We start from the raw sequence: 14296 nt of genomic DNA, 5'->3' as shown, positions 1-14296 counted from the left end.
GCCTTTTTCCTTTATTTTTGTTAACATTTTATCTTTTTTTTTTAATTTTTTATTTATTTATTTTTGTTACCATTTTAAAAATATGTATGGCATGGCAACTACTTAAAGGGAAGACTGGGTTCCTTTCCCCCCTCTATGTGTGAGACTGTGATACTTCAGGCACTGAAGCCAGGCTCGCTTTTCTTTCCTAGTTCCATGTTGGCCTGTTTTAACAGAACAGGGCTATCTTTGTTGTAAGATACATGTAGCCTAATGTTTGTTAGCTTTGTGATCTGAAGTGTTTATCTCTCAAGCAGATTCCTAAGTAGACCAAATCTTCGTTGCTAAAGTGTTCTGAGATGCATGGTTAAAACAACCTTCCTCCTCTAAGATCTACTTTTTAAGCCCAACACACCCTGTAGTTTATCAACTGCATGTATGGCCTCTAGAAGTTAGTATGCTAAGCTGACCAACACAATGGTAGTAACTGTCCATAGGGTTTGTCTCCAAAGAAAAGGATTGTGTAGCATAGCAGAAATATAAACTACCTAGGCATGTTGTAAAGCCATTTGAAAGTTACTCAGAGCAAGTTTCGTGAATAGAAGTGCAGTGCTCTAGTCACATTCTGCTTTAAAAGGTTATGGCAAATACAGACAAATTAAAAAGAAAAAAAGATATGCATTCTTCAGTATGCAGAAGTTCTTTATGCAGACATCCCATTTTGAAACATAGAACATTAAAAGATCAATAATCAAGCGTTAAGATTAATAAAATTAATAATTTCTACTGCTTCATCAAGGATATTCTTAAGTTAAACTGGTATTTTTTGTTTTGTTTTGTTTTTTAAAGATTTTTAATTGATTTTTAGACAGAGAGTAAGGGAGAGAGAGAAACATCCATGTAAGAAACATTGATTGGCTGCCTCCTGCACACCCCGGGATTGAGCCGGCAGTCCGAGCATGTGCCCTGACCAGGAATTGAACCAGCATCCCTTTGGTGCACTGGACAATGCCCAACAACTGAGTCACACTGGCCAGGGCACTGGTTGTTGTTTTTTCTTTTTTAACTACAAATGTGTAACAGATTCTGTGCCATTGCCTTGAATCCTGCTAAGGCATCTGAAATTTTACACATCATTACTTTGACACTACCAATACAAATGTCAGCACAATGAAAAAGGCAAACAATATTTTGAAACAATTATTTAAATAGTTTTGATGTGCACTGCTGTGTGATCTTTCTTCAGTTATTGTTGGCTGCTGGAGGCAAGTAGTTGGATATAACCAAGGCTGAGGTTGTCCCAGTCAGATACAAGAGACAGAGAGGATCAAGGGGGTCAAAGATGTTTTAAAGAGGAGGTACATAATATGTATTTGAAATCTAAACTGAGAAGAAAGAAAAAAAAAGGTGAGAACCAAGAGAGATTGCAATGGATAGTGAAAAAGTGGTTTGGTCAAGGAAAGGATGGTTTGGTCCAAATGGGATGGTTGCCATTGAGATGTCAGGGGTACTGTAGTTCATTGATGATATCAAACCTCTTTTGACTGTATGACAGATAATAAGAGTGACTGATAATAATAAGAACAGTAGCTGGCACTTACCAAGGCACTAAGCTAAGCAAATCACAAATATTATGTCATTTGATCTTTATGTCAATTCTATGAGAGAAGTACTATCATTATCCATTATCATTTATCCACTGGATTTAAAAAATGGTGGGTTTAGGGAGGTTACATACTTTACTCAAGATCATTTCGTACTGGACTTGGGCTCCAAACCCAGGTTGCAGTCCCCAGAGCCCATCTATTTCATCACTACACAATAGTTTCCTATTCCCAACAAAGTCAAGGTATTTGGAAGTCAGGCTTGGTCAGCCTTTGTCTTTATAATGAAGGAACGATGTATGAGTGAAGTGATGAGAAGAAAACACCATGGTGAAAACCTAGACAGGTAGGTAAGAGGTGGACACACATGGCATTTTTCCTAGAGGTGCCATCACTTCCAGTTTCTCCTGTAATAGTTTCTTCCATTCAATCCATAGAAACTAAGTCCTTCCCTTCTTGTGTATTCTCAGCCTTATTCCTGTCTGTTCCTTGGTCCATGGACATGTGACTCAGTGACAGGAGCCTGGAAAAGAGGGACAGACTATTTGCATGTTAATTTGAAACTGAAAAAAAAAATTTAAGATGGGCAGATACATTTTCTTCACTTAGAGATACAACATATGTTTTGAATAAGAACAGATCATATTACTGATTCACAAAATATTACAAAAAACAGCTCTAGAGCTCACAGTTATCTTTAACACTAATCTTTGTCTAATGAGACAAGCTTTCCAGATCCCCTTTTTTAATGGAAAAAAAAAGCTTCTTTGCATAATGCTTTACATTTTTTTCAAAGAATCTCACGCATTCTTTCATGCATTAAAACTTAAATGTAAGTATAAGATAGCTATATAATAAAAGCATAATATGCTAATTAGACCAGCAGGCCAGGGGCGGGGCAGAAGAGGCAGAGGCCGCAGAGGCCCCTGGACGCCGCAGTAGCGGGGGCCAAGCACGGATTTCATGCATTGGGCCTCTAGTAAAAAATATAAAACAATTATATAGAAGGTTTACTCTGACCTAATAGATACTAAATTGCTGAACCAAACACAGCACATCTTTTCTTATATTCTAGTGGAGGAGACAGACAAGGATACAGCTTTTCACAGGTGACTTCTCTACCTTGATTGTCCCAACACCCTGTGCAGTAGGTGGTTGTGTAGGAAGAATAATGACCCATGAAGAAGTCTACATCCTAATCCCCAAACCTGTGAATGTTACCTTCCATGGCAAAAGGGACTTCACTGATGTGACTAAGAATATTAGATGAGGAAATCATCCTGGATAATCTGGGTGAACGCAATGTGATCTCAAGCCCATATAAGGGGAGACGAGAGAGTCAGGGGAGAAGTGTGCATTGGAAGCAGAGATTGGAGTGATGCAGGGCACAGCCAAGGAATGTGGGAACCTCGAGATGCTGGAAGAGGCAAAGGAGCAAATCTCTCCCATGCCTCCTGAAGGAATAAGACATTGCCGGTGCCTCCATTTTAGCCCACCAAGACCATTCCTGGATGCCTGATGTCCATAGTTACCAGATAATAAATTTTTGCTGTTTAAAGCAAGTAAGTTTATGGTAAGTATTATAGCAGCAGCCAGAAACTAATATTCTAGTAATTGGGCATCATTATTGGTCCTATTTAACTGATATATATGAGTGAAAAGTTCATATGACTTAAACCTCACATTCTGGAGGGAGTGTAAAATGGTACAACCTCCATGAAGGACACCATGGCATTACCTATCAAATCACAATGCATTTACTCCACTTACCCCAATCCTACAGACTGACCTACTTGCATGAAATCACACACGTTCAAGTTCATTCACAGCAGCACTGCTCATTGGAGCAACACATTGGAAACAACCCAATTGTTTACCTCTAGGGGCATAATGAAATAAGCACCGTGGTGGAATACTACGCCACTGTGAAAAAGCACGAGGAGACTTTCTACATACTGACATGAGAAGATCTCCAAGATATATTAAGTAAGCAAAAGCACAGTCCACAAGAGTATATGCGGTATGCTACCTTTTATGTAAGAAAATGGGAAAAGAACATATTTCATATTTGCTTATATTTGAATAAAGAAATACTATGAAAATACACAAAAATATAGAATGAGAAACCTGTTTGGAATGAGGTGAATGGTGAGAGAGGCAGGAGAAAGATTGTTCAATATACATCTCTATATGTCTTATTTTTTAACAATGTGAATGTGCTACCCGATTTTTCTAATTAATTTTAAAAAGAGTTTAAGTTGTTTACGGGCCTAAGGTAGCACAATTAATGATAACAGTAGCAATAAAAGTGAAAAGAGCAGTAGTGGAGTGGCAGCAGCTACCCTTTATTGAACACATGTTATGTGCCCAGCCCTTCCAGACCTTTCTTATTAAACCATTTCAACACCCATGTAAGGTATGGATCCTTATTCTATTTACAGATGGAGAAGCTGGAGCTCAGAGAGGATGAAAATTGCTTGAGGTCACTCAGCTTGTAAGCAGAAAAATTGACCTCCTGGAGCCTAGAAACCATGTTGTCAACATCTAGCATTGGTGCTCTTAATATCACAACACAGTATATCACAAACAAGTTGTTGACAGACAAAAGTGAAAGCCACGCTGGCTAAGTGGAGTATGAAGTTTTGGTTTTTAGTTTTGTTTCTTTATTTTTATTTTTTTGGTCAGTCTTATCTGTGATGCTTCAGAGAACTTGATTTCAGGACAATCCTTATTTATTTATGTGTTTGCTTGTTTATTATTTAATGGTTTGTTGATTTTTTAGAGAGAGAGGGAGAGGGAGAGAGGGAAACATTGATGTGAGAATACAACATCCATTGGCTGCCCCCTGCACGCCTCCACCAGGGATGGAGCCAGCAACCCAAGGATGTGCCTTTACCGAGAATCGAATAAGCAACCTTTTGGTGCACAGGACAATGCCCAACCAACTGAGCCACACTGGTCAGGGCAATCCATTGTTTTTTTTAAAATTTGTAAAATTAAGTAGTTAAATCGTCTCATCAGTGTTTGCACCACAGAATTAAATTGACAGGTTCTTCCTTTTATTCCAGGCCAAGATCTGGGTCCCAGCCTCTTGCGTTCTCCACCTGCCTGCCAGGCCAGGTCAGGGTCTGGGGCAAGGACATAAAAGAAGGCCTATCTGCTACATTTATGACTATAAGTTGTAAGCCAAGCTGTCAGATAAAATATATTCTATCTACCTACCTTGACAAATACACCTTCAGAACTATGTGGAAGGCCAAGAAGTTTGAAGTTAAAATTCTCGGACTCATAGAAGTTCTGACTGTGCCCAAACGTGATACTGCAGACAGCTCTGGTCTCTGGCCCACAAACTTTGCCCTTTCTCTCCTCACTTCTAATTCCCTTCCATCCACAATGGACCTCAAACTCCCAATCACATGTCCAAGCTCCTTTACACCCCAAACAGCCACCCCTTGGCCACTCTTTGGGCCTGGGGATAAGCATTCCATGGCACAGTCTGTCCTTGGGAGGATGAATCAGGACCAGGCTCACACAAACCCTAGAAGCAAGCCCTGGGCCATTGGGAATTCCCGGGCTGTGGTCTAAATGGTGAGAGGGAGGGCTGCATACAGGCATGGTCCCTTGGTCTTTGGGACTGCTCACCCAGAGGGAGGCAGTATCAAAGCCTATTAACGCATGGGGCACAGGGAAGGGAGCCTCTTTCTCAAGGTCAAGAGAAACGCTGCCTGCCCTTAGATGTGTTCACAAAAGTGACCCTGGGAGATGGACAAAATTGAGGACTCAGGCCAATCCATCACTTAGTGACCAGGAGAAAATAGTAAAGAGAAAGAATCACATGGCTCATGGTAAATTCAAGGAAACAGTGGGTGGGAGAAGCAACTAGACTACATACCGGATTCCAGCGCACTTGGGATGTTTGCATATATCTAAGCTCAAATTTGAAAGATGAGCAGTTGAGCAATGATAAAAACATACCATTTTCCTTTTTGTTGTTAATGTTATCAGAATATTTAAGTCCTGCACATACACTTTGTGCCTCAGAAATCATTCGGTCCTGGTATGGAAGTCCATGTCCAAGTGGTTTGAACTCTGTTGGCCACGAGGAACTGAATGTTCCTCAGGCACCTACAGTAATGTGGGCTTGCAGCGAGGCTGCGGTGGGCCAGGTTGTTACACCCAGACCTTCTCCTCTCCCACCACCATCGCGGATCCAGACTGAGCCTGCTGAGGCTGGTCCCCACCCCTGTTTTTGCTAAATCAGACCTTTGGGATTTTGTGATGCACAACTGGAATAAAAGGAAGAGGAGGAGAAACCCTAGAAACCCAAAGGTGGGGGCTAGGGAAGAATTAGGGGCTTTATATGGAAAAAAATATTTAAAGAAATTTGAAGATATTTTATTTTGGTCTATGGCCCCCTTCATGGTGTTTGAGAAATACACGTGGGAGACTCAGGTTACTTTGAAATTACATTTAATTGCGGGGATACCCTTTGTTGGTGGTATCTTGGTCATGTGATGTCCTGGGTGAAGGCTTCATGAGCTTGTAGGTGTATGTGGAGTAAGGATCTTGGTAATCTCCTAGGGGCATGGCAGCGGTCATATTAACACACCCGTGGTGACCAGGACATAATGCAACAAACTTAGACATGGTTCAGACCCAAAAGTAGCTTTGACAATTACCAGCAACCATCATCAGCAACCACAGTCAGCGTCATGCAATTGTTCATGTACAGCTCTGTCTCTAATTACTCTTGCCTCTGCCAACCAACCAGCCAGGGTTTTCCTCACTCATGACTCCCATGCTCTCATGCCACCTGCATGCTGTTCTGCTTCTGTGTGTTGTTTTTAGCTTCCATATCTGTATTGTCATTCGAGCAAATATTTTTTCTCTCCGTCTAAGCAAATGATGAGATTATGTTCCATGCTCCACCAGAAGTTATGCGTGGATGTATGATTTTCTTTAGCCAGAGAAACCGAGTGTAAGTGACACATGCCACTTGCAGGGGGAACTCTAAGAGTCAGGGTGTGTTTCATCCTTCTTTCTGCCGCGTCAGAGAGTGGCTACTGCATCTGCCTCTCAGACCGAGGAAACGGACATTGTGCAGCATGGCGCACAGCCACGCTGGCTGAACAGCTGGCCCGGACAAGAAATAAACCTCTGTTTCCTTCATCCACTGAGAGCTGGAGCTTGTTTGTTACTGCAGCATAAGCTAAGCCAGAATCCTCAAAGTGTGGCCCCTGAATCTAAAGCAGCAGCATCGCCTGGAAATATGTTAGAAATGCAAATTCATGGGTTGCAGCCCAGACCTCCTGAACCAGAAACTCTGGGCGGGGAGCCCAAAATCCTGTGTTTTAATAATATTTAATTAATGTTCTGAATAACATTGAAGTAATAGTATTGATCATATTTAATTAATATTCGGCTCACTATGTTTGAGAGCCACTGACCTACTTCAGTGGATTCTGCTTCCATTACCAAACATCTGATGCTCTGTACCTAGAAATAAAATGCACCAAGAGACTGTGTCTGGTCTAATTTAATCATCATCATCCTACTGGGCAGAACTCTGTACCAACCACCTCCCAGGCCGCGGTCTCCCTCAGATTCATCCCTGGCCCAGAGGCCACGGTTTGGAGTGGGGGATGGGGGGGGGAGGGCATTGATGCAGAGCATGGCCGCACTGGCCTGCAGAGCCGCCCAGACCGCCCACTCACATCAGGGTATGGTTCAGAAGGAGCTGTGGATGCAGCAGGTACCATGATTGCTCTGTCAGTTATAACAAATATAGGAAAATACATAGAAGGTAGGACAGCAAACTAGAAGACTTTAAAGGAGTTGTGACGGTTCTACCGACCTGTCTGAACAATCATATCCCATCCTTCTCCCCCTATTCTAAGTTTGCCTTCTGCCAACCTGTTTATAGAGAAGGCCTTTTAAGGTGTAGCCCAGTGTTACGGAAGTTGGGTGTATGTTAAAATCACCAGAGGGCTTTAAAAAATCCAGACCTGTCAATTCTGAATCTGAATGGGGGCAGGGGAAGCTGTCAGATTTAGCAAGGAAAACTGCAGGACTCACGGTTCACTTTGAATTTCAGAGGAATCATTATTTTTTTTAAGTGTAAGTATGTGCCATGCAATATTTGGGATATATTTATACTAAAATATTATTCATTATTTATGAATTCAAATTTAATTACTAGTAGGCTTCCCTGAACAGGGGCAAGGGCAGGGAGGGTGGCAGGTCAGTATTTTTAAATTTCCCCAAGTGATTACTATTTGGGGTTTAAGATTGAGAACCTCTGGTTTTGCTCAAATCATCTACAACCCCACAGGATAAGTTATTATTTTCTATCACCTGAGCTCTGAATAAGTCTAGAGTGGAATTCATTCTTTTTTAAACACACTTCGGGTGATGGATTTCACATTCATTCATTTCTGCTCCCCCTCCCACAGCATGGTGAGAATGTGCAGTGATTGACAACCCTCACATTGCCATTATGAGTGAATAGCACATAATCCCCATTATGTAAATGCCTACCACCTCATTTCTGAATTAAGTATTAATTATGGCAATAGTGAGTGAAGAGGCTTACTCTAAAAGGAGAGCTGTTCTCTCAGTCAAGTTAGAGTGGAAAAAAAAGATGAATAAAATTCAAGTGTACTAGCTTGTAGGCTGACACTCATAAATCTAATTTAGAGTGAGCCAATCCTTTTTTCATAGTTCTTTCTACCAGTGTAGAATCTTATTAAATTACTCTGATCTGGCAAATGCTAATGTAATCAAAGGAAATCTTGGATTGAATCTTAATTCTTGATTCCTGCAATTGATTAAAAAATATGTTTTTACTGGACTAGAATGTGTGTTGCTGTGAAATTATTGTCTCAATCATTGAAGCAAATGGGTAAGCTATACTGTGTCTCTCAGAGTGAGATGAAACATTAGATTAACTTAAACTGCTCAGAGAAGACAAACCACTGTGTTTCATGGTCAAGATGACATTAGTAATGGTGACTTTTGAGAACACTGACAATGTGACACATCACATTTTAAAAAAAATATTTTAAACCTTTCCAAATATCAGAGTATTACAACTTCATTATAAAATATTTTTAAAATGCAGAGATAAAAACTCATTCAGAATCCTACTCTTCTAATAGAAATACAGTGTGCATTTTGGCTGCATTTTCTTCTGGACTAAAAAATTATTTTGCATGTTTCAGGTGGTTATCCATGAAACATTCTTAAAGTCTGCTCACTGTAGCCCCTATGCTGCTCACCTAGCAAGCCACTCAAGTGCGATTTTAAAGCTGTCCCTTTTGTTTAACATCTCTAACCCTGTCTCAGTGGATGATCTAACTTCCTACCTTAAAAAAACCATAGATACTAGCAGTTCCTGATGGTTGATTGCCTTTGATTCAACACTCTTGGCCTCATCCTATCCTTTCATCCTTCCCTTCACTCTTAAAATGACAGAGGATCTTCTTCTATCTCTATTCTGATTCCTATCACTCCCTGTCCCCTGAGCAACTTCCCACCTGGTACCTGGTCCCCATTACTCAAAGCCCCTTTCCCCTAGTGAGCTAACTCTCCATCTATACCCTGGTCTCCATGCCTCCTCGGGTGGTTCATATCCATCAATAATATACAGGATGGAATTATCAATCCAAACCTCCCCCCAAAACTCCCTACACATATAATAACACCTGGGGTTCCTAGTTGAGTTTGCAAAATTTTAGGTGTGTCCTTGTATAAATGTATGAAAAAAAAATGTAAGTTACTCTACTTTTCTATAATACCTCTCAATTATTAATACAAAATCTTTATGCTTTCAGATGGCAGAAGCTTAATCTCAGTTATTTCAGGATTTCTCTTTTAATCCATTTTCCTTGACATTTTATCTAAACTCTGGTGGGCCTATATGACAATAATATTATGAAAAATAATGAGGAGCCCCTACCACTTATTCTAAGGTAGGCATTGTTCTATATTCCTTCCATGTCTTAACTTGTTTGATCCTTACAACAGCCCAAGGTAGATTCTATTGTTGTCCTATTTTACAAATGAATACATAGAGAATTAAGTAATTTGCTCAAGGTAACAAAGTTTGTAAGTCTATGCTATAGTCCATGCTCTAAATCAGTATCCCAGACCTCCCTTCTTCCCCATCACTCTTTTGTAGCCTGAGGCATTAAAAGGTGGAAGTAATATCTGCTTTGGGTCCCTGTCTATATTGGCATATGCGGAAATATCTTCTTTCCATCACCAGCACATGCGGATGCCTGCTTCCTCACCCCTCATCCCTCACCCCAAGACTCCTTCATGACTGGCTTGCTTTCAGCTGCTTCTGTCCTTCTTTGGGGATCACTCTGTAGTCTCTTGCCTTGCCAGCCTTGAGCACTCTGCCTGCATATCTAAAGCTTCCCTGTCCTGATATAACTTTAACCACATTTCTTTGCCACCATCTCAGGCACTGCTTAGGAATCAGGCATAGGTCCCCTCTACTACCAGATCAAGATCTTGAGAGCTACCTGTGGTGTCTTCCTCTGCCTCACCCCCAGGCTTGCCTGTGAATGGCAGGCATAGGAATGCCCTCCTCAGGAATCCACAATATCAACACATACTCCCCCTCCTTCTCTGACTCCCTTCTGCCTGGTCTCGGAGGTCTTTATTTCATCAGCAGTGGGGAAATTTGGTCTCAGCCCTTAATCCTCCTAGGTCTATGGCTCAAAGTCTTTCCATTAACCACCAAGGCTGAGGCTTTTAAAATCCAAAAGCTGGCTTCTCTTTTTACCCTTGAACACCTAATTTTCCAAATATAAAAAGAGCCACAGGATTCATGGAAATACTGGGAGTTGCCCTTGTTGCTGCATGATACTGAATAAGGACTGAAATCGCTCATACAGCCGTTCCACATGAGGCTTAGATGGAAATGCTCCTAAAGACATTTTATCCACTTATTCATGTTTATTTACTTATTAATTAGGTCATCAAGTATTCATGAAGCACTTATAATGCATTGTACTAGTCGAGATTTCCTGAGAAACAGAACCAATAAAATGTGTGTATATATGCACATATGTAAAAATCCCTCTCCATATATATGTAATTTTAAGGAATTAGTTCATGAGATTGTGGAAGTGGGCAAGTTCAAAGTCTGCAAGGTAGGCCAACAGGTTAGAGGTCCAAGGAGAGTTGATGCTGCAGTCAAAGTCTGAAGGCTAGCAGAATTCCCCTTTTTTCAGGAAGCCAATGATTTTACATTTTATTTTATTGCTTAAAGTATTACAAATAGTAGTACATCTCAAGTCCTTCAGTTGATCTCTTACCTCCCCCACACACACCCCGCATCCTCCCCAGCCTTCCCGCTGTAATTTAACAGTCTGTTCGGTGCTTCTCTGCCTCTATCTTTTTGTTCATCAGGTTATAATGTTCTTTATTATCTATAAATGAGTGAGATCAGGTGGTATTTCCCTTTCACTGCCTGGGAGCCAATGATTTTTATATTATGGCCTCAAATGATTAGAAGAAGCCAGCCTTCCAGCAAGAGCATACAATGGAGTCAAGACAGTCTCCTCAGTAAATGGTGCTGGGAAAATTGGACAGATACATGCAAAAAAATGAAACTAGATCATAAACTCACACCACACACAAAGATAAATGCAAAACAAACAAAGGACTTAAATATAAGACATGAAATCATGAAAATCTTAGAAGAAACCATAGGCAGCAAAATCTCAGATATCTCTCGTAGCAATACGTTTACCAATACATATCCTAGGGCAGTGGTCGGCAAATTCATTAGTCAACAGAGCCAAATATCAACAGTACAATGATTGAAATTTCTTTTGAGAGCCAAATTTTTTGAAATTAAACTATATAGGTAGGTACATTGTTATTAACTTAATTAGGGTACTCCTAAGGTTTAGGAAGAGCCACACTCAAGGGGCCAAAGAGCCGCATGTGGCTCGCGAGATGCAGTTTGCCAACCACGGTCCTAGGGCAATGGAAACTAAGGAGAAAATAAACAAATGGGACTACATCAAAATAAAGGCTCTGCACAGAAAAAGAAACCATCAGCAAAAAACAAGAGAGCCCACTGCAAGGGAGAACATATGTGCCAATGATACATCCAATAAGGGGTTAATCTCCAAAATTAATAGGAAACTCATACAACGTAATAAAAGGAAGAAAAACAATTCAATTAAAAATTGGGCACAGGATCTATATAGACACTTCTTCAAAGTGGACATACAGAAGGCCAAGAGGCATATGAAAGAATGCTCAAAGTCACTAATCATCCAAGAGTTGCAATTCAAAACAACAATGAGGTACCACCTCATACCTGTCATTCTGGCTATCATGAACAAATCAACAAACGACAAGCATTGGTGAGGTTGTGGAGAAAAGGGAACCCTCGTACACTGCTGGTGGGAATGCAAACTGGTGCAGCCACTATGGAAAACATTAGGGCATTTCCTCAAAAAATTAAAAATGGAATTCCCATGTGACCCAGTGATCCCACTTCTATGAATATATCCTAAGAAATCAGACACACCAATCAGAAAGGATATATGCACCCCTGTGTTCGTAGCAGCACAATTCACCATAACTAAGATCTGGAAACAGCCTAAGTGCCCATCAGCAGATGAATGGATTAAAAAACTGTGGGGGCGGGGGGAATGGAGGGGGGAATTAACCAAAGAACGTGTATGCATATAAGCATAACCAATGGACACAGACAATGGGGAGAGGGAGGATGAAGGCCCAGGCTGGGGGGCGGGGACAGCCTGGGAGAGGACTACTGGGAGAGAAGAGAGAGAGAGAGAGAGAGAGAGGCGGGGGGAGAGAGAGAAGTTTGACTTGTCATCCACTGGAAGAGGAGCAGATGGAGGGAAAAGAATTCCATTATTTTGAAATGAGAGCCTCTAGGATTGGTCGTTTCAACCAGTGAAACTTCCCATCTTCAAGGGCATCACACAGGTCTGGTCAAGGAGAAACACAATCATGGTGACCACAGAGGGCATGCCCTGACCCCACCGTCCTGGGTCACATAAAACCAGGCTTCTTACATAATCCAGGAGGAGGGAGCAAGGTCCCTCAAATTGACTAATACCAGACTTCCTGCCAGTCTTTGTATCTGGCAGACAAAGAAATAATTAGATTATGTGTCATGGTACAATTCATAGCTGATAGCTTTATATTATCCAAGTTAATACTTCAATAACTCTATGAGATCAGTTCTATTATTGTCCCTATTTTACAGAGAGACCATGTAACTTTCCCCGGCCATCCAGCTAATAAGCTGTAGAGACAGGGTTTAACCCTGGTATCTGAGCTGACTCACAGCCATCAGATCAGGGTCAGGAGGAGGAAGCTACTCAGACTTAATTTAACCCATTTTTTATTCTTATGCAATCCAACTACTGAATAAGTTAAGGGTATCTTGCCTTTTTCCACAAGGCAATACTAATATAGGGGGGCAAAAGATGGGGAAATGGGGGGCATCTGTAATACTGTCAACAATAAATAAATTAAAAAAGAAATGCCAGCACAGAGCTCATCTGATTTACAATTCATTTTTTAACATGTCTAGTTGAGATCTTATACAATTTTCCTTTTCTGTTGTCACTTTTTTTAGTGTTGCAGTGGGGACTGAAAGAATGTTGTTATCTGTTTGTTCCCAAGGACCCTGTAAACTCAGGCCCTTGTAGCCAAAATAGGTTGCCTGTCTTCAGAAGCAAAATAAAAGCATTGCGCTCCTCATCAGCTATAGGCACACCGAACACACGGGACTCACTGGATGTTGTTACAGATGAACGATTTCACATCTCCCTTCAGTACTGCTTGGTGAAGGTAGTCTTTCTCCTCCCTCTGGGAGAAGACCTATGCAGCCCCCATGACATTTCTACCCACTTTCATATCATAAAAACTTGTGCCTGACCGGCGTGGCTCAGTGGTTAAGCGTCGACCCATGAGGTGATGGTTCGATTCCCTGTCAGGGCACATGTCCCAGTTACAGACTTGATCCCCAGTAGGGGGACGTGCAGGAGACAGCTGATCAATAATTCTCTCTCATCACTGATGTTTCTCTCTCTCTCTCCCTCTCTTTTCCTCTCTGAAATCAATAAAAATATATATATTTTTTAAAATAAGTAAATAAAAATCTGTAAGCCCACTTTAAATTGCAAACTGAGTCTCAGTCACAGGAGTACACATGCCTGGCACAATACATTAACAACCTCTTCAATCCTCACTGGAAGGTAAGGCTTCTCGCCCTGGCGGTGGGCACATAAACCTACCTTCTCTCCCCCCTGGCATGTCTCCTTCTCCCTGAGCTGGATCTGCTTCCTGGGTGGGTCCAGCCAGGGAGAGGGGAGAACGTTAGGGCAATAGGACAGTGGTCACTTGAATGACCCATGGCAAAAGGCTTAGAGAGCTCTGTGGGCAGCTGGAGCTTAAATGTTCTCTTTCTCTTTCAGAATGTGTTTGAGGTCCTTGAGGAACTCCCCAGCATTGGACCCCCCCGCCCCCTGCAGCTCCTGCAGGTGATTGTTATTTGATTGAACTGCCAGCAATTGGGAGAAATATGTTGAAATATATTTGCAATACACGTGTGCATTATCTATTTTGAGGCAACCCGGTGTGCCACATGTAGAATTGGTGGGGATGTGTACTTGTGTAGAATAGCCATGTACTATTCTACGGATCCTCTT

The sequence above is a fragment of the Myotis davidii genome, unplaced genomic scaffold, assembly GCF_000327345.1.
Source record: "Myotis davidii unplaced genomic scaffold, ASM32734v1 scaffold923, whole genome shotgun sequence".
In the NCBI taxonomy this organism is placed as follows: domain Eukaryota; kingdom Metazoa; phylum Chordata; class Mammalia; order Chiroptera; family Vespertilionidae; genus Myotis; species Myotis davidii.
The sequence above is the reverse complement of the archived record's forward strand: the minus strand, read 5'-3'. Positions refer to the sequence as shown.